Source organism: Schistocerca serialis, chromosome 1, assembly GCF_023864345.2.
Source record: "Schistocerca serialis cubense isolate TAMUIC-IGC-003099 chromosome 1, iqSchSeri2.2, whole genome shotgun sequence".
Classification (NCBI taxonomy): domain Eukaryota; kingdom Metazoa; phylum Arthropoda; class Insecta; order Orthoptera; family Acrididae; genus Schistocerca; species Schistocerca serialis.
The window spans coordinates 193,874,329-193,888,613 of NC_064638.1; positions in this window are offsets into that span (position 1 = coordinate 193,874,329).

Below are 14,285 nucleotides of genomic sequence, written 5' to 3' on the forward strand. Positions count from 1 at the left end.
GCTTCCCGTACAGCAGCGAACGACCGTCGCAGGTAGCAAGAGGAGAACCGCACCGGAAATGACCGCGAAGAAGCCCTCGGATGTTGGCGCGCCAGGTACACAGAGTCTGGGGCCGCGAGCTCGGCTCCAGTTCACCGCCAGCAATGGAGAGTGAAGCTTGGATAATGCCAGCCACTGGTGCTGGCGAAAGGTCAGTAAAATCATCAGAAGGATGCCAGCCAAAGAACCTAAGACAGAAGCCAATAGGCAGTTTGTCAACAAGTGACGCCAAAAGCGTTAACAATGATGACGAAATCATTGTCGCTATAAGTAAAACAACTGTTAAGAACGAGAACGATGACGACGACAACAAAAGCAATGAAACTACGGCTCTGGAATCACATATAATTGCTAAATATGGATTTGATATATGCTTTCAGTACATTAAGCAAAGCTCTATGTCTTTGCCTCCTGCGTAGCGCGTCATACGCCGAGCAGCTGGTGGAATATAGCACCCTCGCCGCAGCTCTCCTTTCAGCAGTTGGGCGTGCGTTGAAATGAGATATATCGTCTTTGTATTTGCTGAACATGTTGTAACTCTGCCTTGTTAACTTTCTGTAATCTGATTTGCAGTAGTATTCACCTATACACTAAGTATCGAAGTATGCTGTTCATTGAACGTAGGCTTTCAGTCAGTAACAAAGTGAAACAATATAAATCTCATTCGAACACTATAGACACGATATGAATTGAAAGTTTAGCTGTCGCTTTTAAATCAATAAATTGTGTTACTCAAGAAACTGACATTCCTGGGCTTAGTTTTGACTACGACTATCGTATAAGTGCAGTGATTGCAATAGAACATTAGTCAATAATACAGGATCTTGAACAAAATCACTCAATCTACAAGAAATTGTAAGAAATACAATTAATATTTCTTTGATAGCAATAGACTTTTTGTAATGAGGACTGTCATCTTTACCTGCGCTATTTCGCTTCTTGTACCATATTCCTTAGTCCGCTAATCATAATTGATTCCACGTTAACAGATTCCCTCCACCTAGTCGCTTGCATAGTTTCCTGTTTAGATGAAGTTTCCTTTGTAATCGTTCCTATTCCTACATCGTTCTTAGGTTTTCGATTTGGTTTACTCCTAATCTATTTTCTGTGATTGTAGATTGTTCGTCCCAGTAAACAGATTCTCTAATTCCTCTTCACATTTATGGCTGACCACAATCTAATCAGAAACATCGCTGGAAAATCAACGTCGTCCTCTGCTAAGCAAAAGACCATTACAGACTTTTCGTCCAGCTTAAGAGCAGATTATTTTCAAGAGTGATTCCTCGTGTTTTAACCATTCAAGTGTAAATAATCTGTGTGATTATACGCACTGTAATAAAGCATTACGGATGTTAAACTTCCACTGAAAGTAACAGTACCTTACTGTATGATAGAGATACATTTTACTGTACAGGCTCTAAGGTAAATTACACTTTAGTGGAAGATTTTTTAATGTTTCAATATTCTTTTCGTTTTGTTACTGTTTTAACATGTAACATTACACCACAAAGCAATTCCATTTTAAAAGTAAAATTGTACTCTACTCTTTTGTGATGTTACGGGTAAATAAAAGTGTTCCTCTGATTATTCAAGTTTTTTTGCGTTCCAACCATGCTCCTGGTCCCGTAGGAGACAGATTAGCGAGGTTCTACTGTAATAATAGTAATGATAATAATAATAGTAACACTTATAATTATAATAAAATAATGAAGAAATAAAGAGTGATTGGGTGTAGTAATTAGTTATTAATAACGAACACAGTAATAATAATTTGCATTATTAACTAAAATAATAATTAGCAATAATAAAAATATTAATAGTTAAACTAATAATTATAAGAAAAAACTGAGACATTGAGAATGACATTGATTTGATTATGAATCCAGAAGTCTTGGTTGCTACTAGAAGAAGTGGAAACGATAATGAGGGGGAGAGGATTGAACTAAAAGTGACCATGACAGCTAGGAAAGAAGACAATTTCAATAGAGAACTCTGTAGACAAGGGAAGGGAAAAGTGTTGCTGGTGGGAGGGTTCAAGAGAATCAGCTGCAAGAAGATTTAGCTGTTGTGATAGAATGTGGGCCGTTAGCTGTCTTTTGAAGTTTGAAAGGATTTTAATTTCTCTAATATTTGGAGAAAGACTGCTTCGAAGTCGGGTTCCTGTAAGAGAAAATTATTTTATGTTATGAGTGAAGTGATGCTGACGCCTTCTTACGTACTGCAGCTGTGTGTTCAGTCCAGTCTATGTGATTGTCCCCAGTTTCGTTGCAGAAAAGCGCTGCTTACGTTTTAATTGGTTTAAGTTTCAAACCTATGTTGTGCGCCCATTCTGATAGAGCAAGTAAGTTGGCATTTGCTTTCTGGATGGCTGTGCGCTGGTTTGTTGGGTTTGCACCCAGGTATAACTGAAAACCATGAGCATGTGAATGATTTTTTTCGATGTGTCATAATATTTGACTCGCCATTAACATATAATGAGAAAAATAATGGCTCCAATACTGATCCATGTGAGACCAATGACACTATATCCTTCCATCGTAATCTCTTTTTTACTGTCATTACACACTGTTGGCTTCATGTAATATGTGAGCAGACCAGCTGTACAGCCTCTGAAGGAAAGTTATCACTTTCGACTTTAGCAACCAGAATATCAAATTCGACATAGTCGAAAGCTTTGCTAAATCCAAATTGCACAGATGAGTCACGTTTTGTTTCTTCACAGCTTGTTTCAGTTCGCCTGTCCCTTATATAAGAGTAGATGTCGTGCTGCAGTTCTTCCGGAAACCAGATTGGTATTAATGCAGAAAATTATTCGACGTTATGTAAATGGTAAGCTGAGTCTGAACTATGCATTCTGACGCTTTAGATAATGCTAGTAGAATGGAATAGGTCTCTAGTCAGAACGTTCTTTGGTAGATTCCTTTCTGTGTAGAAGTTTTATGAATCCATTTATGCAGGTCATTGGTAGAATGCTAGAGGCCAGAGAATGGTTAAAAATATACGTCATTATCGGCAGTAATGGATCGACAAGGGAACTTATCATAAGTATTGTAATACTGTCCTGTCGTGCAGCTGACTAACGAATTCGTGCAGCTGAATTCCCGGCCGCTTTAAAGCTTGTAGTCTGCAGAAAAAAATTTCGTTTGTACTGGCAACAGATACTTCAAGGGAGTCTATGGTTTGTGACCGAGCGAGGTGGCGCAGTGGTTGAACACTGGACTCGCATTCGGGAGGACGACGGTTCAATCTCACATCCGGCCACTGTGATTTAGGTTTTCCGTAATTTCCCTAAATCGCTCCAGGCAAATGCCAGGACGGTTCCTTTCAAAGGGCACGGCCGTCTTCCTTCCTCGTCCTTCCCTAATCCGATAAGACCGATGACCTCACTGTCTGGTCCCCTTCCCCAAAACAATCCAACCTCTCTATGGTTTGTGTCCTAGTGCGTTGGTTAAATAGAGATGTGGGCGTGGCGAAATACTCATTTACGTCTTCAGTAGGAACGAGAAGGTCTACTGCAGATTCTGTGTGTATACTGTGTATTGAATTAGGGACCTAGAGACAACGGAGGGGCTTCGTCCCACCGTAGCCCTGAGTGGTTCATAACAGGCTACAGCAGTCCACGCCACCCACAGCTGCCCCACACGGAACCCAGGGTTATTGTGCGGTTCGGCCCCCAGTGGACCCCCCGGGAACGTGTCATACCAGACGAGTGTGGTCTCAATTGCTTGTGGGGTAGAGTAATTATGGTGTACGCGTACGTGGAGACAGTGTTTGAGCAGCAATCGCCGACATAGTGCAACTGAGGCAGAATAAGGGGAACCAGTCCGCATTCGCCGAGGCAGATGGTACACCACCTTAAAATCCATCCACAGGCTGGCCGTCACACAGGCCATAGACACTTACCCGCCGGGCGGATTCGTGTCGGGGAATGGAACGCCTTCCCGCTCGGGAAGCAGGGCGTTAGACGGCGTGGCTAGCCGGGCGGTCTACTGCAGATTGAGGTTGGTGTATACCTCGTCATCGTAGGTATATACCTCCGGCCTTGTACCTTCCCACAATTTTTCCACACTGTTTGCTTTCAGACGTTTCACGGCATACAGGCCAACAGTCATCTATCCGATAGAACATGAAACATGATTCACCTGGAAAGGCCACCTGTACAAACTATGGGGACCTCCAGTTTCAGTACTGGCGTGAAAATTCCAGACTTCGTCTGCGATGAACAGGAATCAACACGAGTGCGTGTACCAAGCACCTGCTGTGATGGCCCGTAAGCAGCAACTTCCGCTGAACGGTTGTTGAGCAGGTGCAGTTGATAGCCCTTGGTTCATTTGGGCGACCAGTTTCTCAGCTTCTACACTCCTGGAAATGGAAAAAAGAACACATTGACACCGGTGTGTCAGACCCACCATACTTGCTCAGGACGCTGCGAGAGGGCTGTGCAAGCAATGATCACACGCACGGCACAGCGGACACACCAGGAACCGCGGTGTTGGCCGTCGAATGGCGCTAGCTGCGCAGCATTTGTGCACCGCCGCCGTCAGTGTCAGCCAGTTTGCCGTGGCATACGGAGCTCCATCGCAGTCTTTAACACTGGTAGCACGCCGCGACAGCGTGGACGTGAACCGTATGTGCAGTTGACGGACTTTGAGCGAGGGCGTATAGTGGGCATGCGAGAGGCCGGGTGGACGTACCGCCGAATTGCTCAACACGTGGGGCGTGAGGTCTCCACAGTACATCGATGTTGTCGCCAGTGGTCGGCGGAAGGTGCACGTGCCCGTCGACCTGGGAACGGACCGCAGCGACGCACGGATGCACGCCAAGACCGTAGGATCCTACGCAGTGCCGTAGGGGACCGCACCGCCACTTCCCAGCAAATTAGGGACACTGTTGCTCCTGGGGTATCGGCGAGGACCATTCGCAACCGTCTCCATGAAGCTGGGCTACAGTCCCGCACACCGTTAGGCCGTCTTCCGCTCACGTCCCAACATCGTGCAGCCCGCCTCCAGTGGTGTCGCGACAGGCGTGAATGGAGGGACGAATGGAGACGTGTCGTCTTCAGCGATGAGAGTCGCTTCTGCCTTGGTGCCAATGATGGTCGTATGCGTGTTTGACGCCGTGCAGGTGAGCACCAGAATCAGGAGTGCATACGACCGAGGCACACAGGGCCAACACCCGGCATCATGGTGTGGGGAGCGATCTCCTACACTGGCCGTACACCACTGGTGATCGTCGAGGGGACACTGAATAGTGCACGGTACATCCAAACCGTCATCGAACCCATCGTTCTACCATTCCTAGACCGGCAAGGGAACTTGCTGCTCCAACAGGACAATGAACGTCCGCATGTATCCCGTGCCACCCAACGTGCTCTAGAAGGTGTAAGTCAACTACCCTGGCCAGCAAGATCTCCGGATCTGTCCCCCATTGAGCATGTTTGGGACTGGATGAAGCGTCGTCTCACGCGGTCTGCACGTCCAGCACGAACGCTGGTCCAACTGAGGTGCCAGGTGGAAATGGCATGGCAAGCCGTTCCACAGGACTACATCCAGCATCTCTACGATCGTCTCCATGGGAGAATAGCAGCCTGCATTGCTGCGAAAGGTGGATATACACTGTATTAGTGCCGACATTGTGCATGCTCTGTTGCCTGTGTCTATGTGCCTGTGGTTCTGTCAGTGTGATCATGTGATGTATCTGACCCCAGGAATGTGTCAATAAAGTTTCCCCTTCCTGGGACAATGAATTCACGGTGTTCTTATTTCAATTTCCAGGAGTGTACCTCCGGCCTTTTACCTTCCCACAATTTTTCCACACTGTTTGCTTTCAGACGTTTCACGGCATACAGGCCAACAGTCATCTATCCGATAGAACATGAAACATGATTCACCTGGAAAGGCCACCTGTACAAACTATGGGGACCTTCAGTTTCAGTACTGGCGTGAAAATTCCAGACTTCGTCTGCGATGAACAGGAATCAACACGAGTGCGTGTACCAAGCGCCTGCTGTGATGGCCCGTAAGCAGCAACTTCCGCTGAACGGTTGTTGAGCAGATGCAGTTGATAGCCCTTGGTTCATTTGGGCGACCAGTTTCTCAGCTTCTATATGCCCGTATACATCTCCGCAACCGTCATTAATTTTTGTAATCTACGGCCCGTAGTGCACCTCTGCTCCTTCGACGCCGGATTTGGATAGTGCCATTTTGCCATGCAAGATATACATTAACCATGGCGGCAGAGGAACAGTTTACGAACTGCGCCGTTTCGTAAATGCTTTCACCGTTGACCTGAAAGCCAACGATCAAAACCGTTCGTACGATATATAAATTGCTCCGTGTATAAATTGCAACTGAACAACTGCACTGGTTTCAAGACCCTCCGCCCCCTCCCCAGTGACACACTTTATGTAACCACCACTGCTAGTGTAGCCACGTCCACATGTGGATGGTTATTGCACGTTGACGTACGACATGGGCGTCGTTCACATTGATGTTAGTGGACAGTGTATACAGGATACTACCGTAGTAAGACAGCTATTGGCTTCCACACAGCGTGCGTTCTAAAAATGTCAGGCACTTTCATGTGGTCGATGGTACTCCACCACCTATTTTAACCTTGAAAATTAGTGTCTGCCGGCTTAGAATATTTCAAAAGGACAACAAGTAACTGAGATAAAAGCAAGTGAAAGTGTATGTGATTATCACGATAAAACTATCGAAACTTGTTTCAGTAGTCTAACTTTGTTTCTATGTACATTAGGTGTTCTGTTACGTAAAAGTGTTTTAAATAATACATTTGTATGAAAGGGCACCTTACCAGATGATTTCCTTATAAGAAGATATCGAAATGGATTGAAATAAGGAAAGCAACACGGATAATTGCGTCTTTTGAGGTTGATGACTCTAAATGTTCACTAAATGTGCCAAATAATTACATCATTGCTGAAAACCTGCTTACGATTACTTTGAAGTTCATATCTTACACTCCCAGGAGCAGACAGTACACAGAATGCTTCAAATTAACCAAAGTACTTCACAAGACTAATTAGAGTTACATGTGACTTGGGGTTACGAATGCAACTAGTTTGAGTATCTGCTTGCAAATGGCAACTGTCTGACGTACGAAGTAAGTCGGCTGAAGCCAGGAGCACCGAGTTTACCTCAATAACACGTCGGGCACAGCACAGCCTGTGATCCTCAAGGGGTTCTCTACACTGTGGGTGTAAATCACTTTGCATTTCATCCGCATAAAGCTCCTTTACCTCCTGTGTAGCGCGTAACACGCCGTACAGATGGTGGAATATAGCACCCTCGCCGCAGCTCTCCTTTCAGCAGTTGGGCGTGCGTTGAAATGAGATATACCGTCTTTGTATTTGCTGAACATGTTGTAACTCTGCCTTGTTAACTTCTGTAACCTGATTTGCAGTAGTATTCACCTATACACTAAGTATCGAAGTATGCTGTTCATTGAACGTAGGCTTTCAGTCAGTAACAAAGTGAAACAATATACATGTCATTCGAACACTATAGACACGATATGAATTGAAAGTTTAGCTGTCGCTTTTAAATCAATAACTTATGTTATTCAAGCAACTGACATTCCTGGGCTTAGTTTTGACTACGACTAGCGTATAAGTGCAGTGATTGCAATAGAACATTAGTCAATAATACAGGATCTTGAACAAAGTCACTCAATCTACAAGAAATTCTAAGAAATACAATTAATATTTCTTTGATAGCAATAGACTTTTTGTAATGAGGACTGTCATCTTTACCTGCGCTATTTCGCTTCTTGTACCATATTACTTAGTTCGCTAATCATAATTGATTCCACGTTAACAGATTCCCTCCACCTAGTCGCTTACATAGTTTCCGTTTAGATGAAGTTTCCTTTGTAATCGTTCCTAATCCTACGTCGTTCTTAAGTTTTCGATTTGGTTTACTCCTAATCTATTTTTTGTGATTATAGATTGTTCGTCCCAGTAAACAGATCCTCTAATTCCTCCTCACCTTTATGGCTGACCACAATCTAATCAGTGACTCAATTTACTTGATGTACTTTCACCATGAATATTAGTCTGACTTATAAACTCCACTTTATTTACTTCATTGGTTCAACAGTAGAGGAGAAAAGCCGCATCCCTGATTGACGCCTCTTGTAGTCCTTTAATCCGAGCACTTCTCTTCTGGTCCTATATTATAATTTTACCCCATAGCATACCCTGTATGAAACACGTAATTTTCTGGGGATTAAAAATCTCCTATACCACTTTAAAACGTGGAACGATTTTTGTTAAATCCTATAAAAGTTTCTCGATTTTTCTAAGTTTTATTTCCAGTACCAAGTGTAGTGTCATCATGTAACTGATCTTCTATTTTCTTTTAAGACCCGGAAGCAAATTTTTCTGTTCAGTAACTTGGAAGCAGTTCGTGTGAACGTTACGTATCACTTTGGTCTTCCAAAACTCTGTCAAACACTGAACCGGCAATAGCCTTCCAAACCGACACTAAGTACATTTTCTATCAGGCCAGTGGAAAGTTTCTTTAATGCGTATAGTTAATCAATATACACTTTGCAGCTACAAGCTCTTTCTCTGAGTTTAACATTTGAATCCTTTTCTCAGCCTCTTCGGTTTTAAAATTCTCCAGAAGGTGTGGCGACCTTTTCTCCTGCGCGCATTACCTCTTCAATTTCTGCAAATTTTTCTACGGCCATTCTGCTTCGCCTTCTTTGCGCTTTAATTACTAAGTGCCTTTTTGTTGTTGTATTCTTTGCTTTATCTCAACAATGTTGATATTCATACTTCGTCAAAGAATTAGAGTATTTCTACTATTACGAACAATTCCTTTTCAGTATTTGTTATACCTATATGTGTCCCAATTCCTTTTCAGTATTTGTTATACCAATATGTGTCCTCGTTATTTTTGTAACTACCCTTTTTAGATACGACCTTTCGCTATCTATTCAGCATCGTGCTGCAGTTTTTAATGGTGAAATATATGAAGACTCAAAAGACTTAGAACAAACCCCACCCTTCTCTATTTCATCAGTACCTTATTATATGCCACATTGGTGTATATTGATGATGCTGTAACGTCTCTGTCTGCACTTCATTATTAAATGGTGACGTGCGTTTAAAACTTTTTATTCCCCACACGTTGCAGTCCAATATCTGATTTCGTAATCCCTGCCTGGTTTTAGTGCATTATAGCTGATATCTTCCAGCTTCCCCATCTTGTGATTCTTGGACTGTGTATGTGCTACCGTAAGTGTAAATTTATTGCAGAAGCCTAGAAAAATATTCTCCTTTCAGATTCCTTTTAAAGTGCCCGTTTTCACTCAAAACTCTTCAATTCCTTCTCCTACAACAGTACTGAAATGTCATTTTTCTTCCTTCTTATACGCTATCTCGTCATCTTCTGTTTGAGAATGAACTGTTCATTGTGAAACATTCTGTCTCCCACCGTCTATCCATAACGAATCTTTACCACACTATACCGTTTTCAATTACTGTTTATTTTAACATGTATCTTTCTGACTAGTAATTTTTAGCTTCTATCGCAGGACCGGCCGCAGCATGGCGAAGTGCATGCTGGCCAGGTTCACCCAGTCTCGGCTTTGATTGGCCCTTCTCTGAAGTTCAAGGTACAGCTCGACAGTTCGTTTAGCATTTCGCTGTGGCTTCTTTCTGTCAGCACAATTCTCTTCAGCATAGAGGAATCGTGGTGTCAACTCCGCTTACCTTTCGCTATTTGTCCGTGATATGGAGGATATTCACAGGTCCAGAGGTTGTTTGTACGATAAGAGGACATCTAGCAATGTATCGTCACAAGCCTTTCAAAGTGAAGGACAATAGCTAAACGTTGTGAGTGACTTAGTACAGTATGGTAAGGAGAGATGGGCTTCTCAGTAGTGCAGCAACTGTTATTGTAAGAATGGTAGACAGGAGCAGAAATGATTAGTGAACAAGGTAACACAAAACGCAGGAGATTTAGATATGTTTCTCCAAGTATATGAAGACTCATTACAAGTAACATAGCAATACAATAGTCAAGCTCGGTGTGTCAACAAGGAAGATGGTGTGCGAGCTGCAACCTGCTGGCGTTTGCGTAGCATCAAGTAGAGATGGGATTCTGAGTGTGAGTGCACTGTGTGGCTGTTGCCCACCATCCCACATTGCGCTGGCAGAGGGCTCTCATAGTTGACGGCCATTGAAGGCGTCGCTTAGCGGATGCGCTCCTTTGGATCCGCCAATCCCGCCCGCCAGCGATCAGCGTCTGACGGAAACTTGCAATGTCGTTGCCTACGTTAACGCCCATGCGGTGGTATCGATATGTGATACCGCACTAAAGAGAGGAATGAGAATTCTCAGTATATACTATGCAGTCGACAAATGAGCATGTACTGAAAACTTACTATGAAATTACATTACAGTTCTAAGCAGAAGATTTAAGAGAAAACCTTTAGATTGACGGACAGGATACATTGTTCTATACACAAAGAAATACTTTGCACTAAATTTGCAGACATGTAGCACGTTAAGAAACTGATGCCACGAGTTGCAGTTTTTCTAAAGTCGCACACATTATCTCCATGTCAGTTGCCACTGTTTTCGATGGAACATAACAAACACTATGGTGATTATGCACACGTCCATAATGTACGCTGTTTAAGTCAAGAGCCATGCCTAGAACGGTTTTTCGATTTTAAACTCACTATTGATGATTTATGAAGTGAAATGAGTGCAAGAGCGAAAATTAGAACATTCGGAGTAGATTGCTGACCTTGCACTTTAAGTTGTCTTGACTGTACACTGCTCACTATAAAAAACTTAAAGTTGTGAAACAGCTTCTTTCTGATTTCATGGGGATGCATTGAATAAGGAAATCGTGTTGTAGAAGTACACATTCTGACAAACACAGTCCAAGAACACTGACATCAAACAATAACAGTAAGTCTGATTAATTTACTGTGGCCTTGAAAGATACGTTTTCAATCTGTATAAACCGCTTGCCGTTTCGGTTAAAAGCGCCTCCGGGCATTTGGAGATGTAACTAATTGATATACAAAGTAATTCCCGTTTTAAGCATAAACCCTTTTTCATTAAAACTGTCCAGGAGATCCACATTGCTTTCCTCCGATAGAGTTTCAATGTGTCCATAATATGACTGGAAAAGTGCTACAATGTTTCGATGAACAAGTGTATGTGACGGGTAATTTTTCGATTTTGAAACTTAATAAGTCACGATTAACTGTCATCCTGGCTGAAATAATGTAAAATTTTCTGAGTCTGTACCATATAAAAATTATATCCTTTTTGCACAAAAGGTAATTAAGTAATGTTAGATTTGTTTGTGATCTATGTTGTTGAGAAATGTGAGATATAAAATTAAGTTGAATGCAGTGCGACAGCACTGTCATTTAAACACAGTACTTCCACAGCTTCCACCTCTTTCCCCTCCTCGTGCCGTGGCAGTGTAGAAACTGTGCAGTGAAGAAACTTGGCAGCCCCAGTTTTATCCCTTTAACTTCAGTAACCACCCACACATCTAGAATCTCTCCTACGCCACTCCCTGCATTATTACATTAAGGGGAGCCGGAGGTGCCTATGCTGCCCATGTTAAAAACACTAAGTTTGAGGAACATTTATGAATAAACTACCAAATAGGAAAATTTGAATTTTTTTACCTATAGAGTGGTTTAGTATTGCAGTTATGATAGAGGGATTTTGGAGTATCTTTTCTAGTTTACTTAGAATTATTTTTTTTATTAATGACCCAAATTTTTTACCAATAATTGCTTTATAATTAAACTGAACATATTGCCAAATGGCTGTGTTACAATGTAAGTTTGACCACTAGGAGTGCTATATAAAAATTTCATCTCTCTAGCTTGAGTGGATTTTGATAAAATCTTCCTTATATTCGAAAAATTCTAATTTACGGGAAATGGCTATCAAAGTTTCTCAATATATTCCTGCACTATAGGATGGATTATCAGGGTCTTCTTCTTCAATCTCAAAAAGCTTCCTCTTCTATCTTCTTTTCTGGCCTGTTGTTCCATCATACTTCATATGCCTTTCTCTTCTTTCTGCTCCTCTTATCCTTTCTCTGTCAATATTTCTTAGTGCTCATAAAGTGTTCACCCCAGCTGTAAATCCTAATGCCTTCAGAACTTCACACTTCACACTGTTCTCTTGCTTGTAGGTTGCTATTGCATCATAAATGCCAAAGTTCAGTGTTTTTATGCTTACAAACACCATTTTAGGAATCACTTTCCGAATCAAATTGTTTATGCTCTCATTAGGATCCTGCGTCTTTCCGTGTAGACATTTGTGTAACAATTATGGCTGTGCTAAGTCATTAAAAATTGGTTTTATTGCATTTATCACAGCTGCTGGCAAACCATGTTTGTGATCATACTCCTTTTTTGCATTATATTTGCACCAGCAATCTTGGGCACAGGCCGTGTTGAGGGCATTCATTGGAAGAGGCAGTATGAAGGAACAATGCCCACACTACTTTCCGCATGTCATTAACATTACTAGTATTTTGCCTTATAGCATACCCATAGTATGTCTGTAGACGTTCAATCACCTCATCAGTAAGCCTGCCTCTCCCTCCTATTGTCGTTCCATCACTGAGCTTATTTGAACCCAAAGTTCATTTGAGCATTCGAAGTCTTGCACCCATACGCTTTTGCACATGCCCAATGCATTCCAAATTTTCAACTACAAATTCATTTCCATATGGTTTCAGTTTCTCTATAGTCTTGAAACCTTTGGAGTCACCATCCCCAAGGTAGTATTTGTATCTAACGTTGTATCTGGGAACTGAACGTTCAAAAATTTGTATCACTCAATCCACTTCCATTGCTCCACTTGATCCACTAAAATTTGCCTCACAGGTTCCACTGTGCTCTCCTTTGAATTTATTTTTGCACCTACTATGTTTTGATAATATTGCAACATCTATCATTTTTGCACTATCACCACAAGTAGCAGTTACAACCCCATTCAGGGATTTAGGACCCCTCTTTTGCCAGGAACCATCTAATGCCACTACCAAATCCCTAGAACCACCATTCATTTCTACAGATTCCTCCACTGCTTCCTTCATGGTTTTCAAAGCCACATCTTCAACAGAGGATCCTACCAGTTCACACTAGTACCCAAATTTGCTTGGAGGCAATGGCAAGTTCATAAGACCACAAAACAGTTTACCAGCAGCAGACACTTTTCCAATGGATCGAAGACCATACACAAGTCGAACATTCACATCAGACTCTCTATATCGTCCATTTTCACCAAAGAGACTGGCATGTGAATTGTGGAAAGTCACTTCATACCTGCCACATGCACAGATTATCTTCATCTCACAAGCTAAACAAAAGTGCTTTGTTATCTCTAGTCCCACTCCTACACTTGAACACATTTTGCACAGAACACTTTCTTTCAGCACAGAAGATAATAATCCAATATTCAGTACTTCGCTAATATCATCACTGTCACTAACATATTCCCGAAATCTATCACTTCCACCAGTCAGCTTCTTGCTAGAAGATGTCACAGGGCTATGGCCGGCCATGTGTTGCTTAGCTGAAAAACGCACTGTTTCAGGAACTGTAGTATCGCAACTGGGTATTAGTGTTAATTTTCTTTTCCTTACGTTCTTCCTCTTCTTATATACACAGTTACTAAAACGTGGCATCGTAACCAGAACAACGCTTTACACAAGAAGTATAAAACTACCAACAACAGGCGCAACACTGAACTAATTCGAAACGGTGAACAGCAAAGAGACGATGTTCCGCGCTTTTAGCGCTTCATTTGTCACAGAAAACAATGTAGCCAACCCTTGTGCACTCACTGTATGCGTAACATGAGGCGCTGTATGCGTAACAGGTCGAGAAAATCCCAAGCAGTTTGCCAGTGACAACGGTGAACAGCAAAGAGACGATGTTCCGCGCTCTTAGCGCTTCATTTGTCACAGAAAACAATGTAGCCAACCCTTGCACACTCACTGTATGCGTAACATGAGGCGCTGTATGCGTAACAGGCCGAGAAAATCCCAAGCAGTTTGCCAGGAAGTCACGAGATGGTGTTAGATGCATTAAGCGGCCGCCCATTTCCTCTGCAGGCGTGGGGGAAAATGGTAATAACTCCACTTCTAGGGCGAGTAGAACAATAATTCAAAGTTTACATTAAAGAGGAATGTTCCAATTAATTTTCGGTAGCAAAAAAAAAA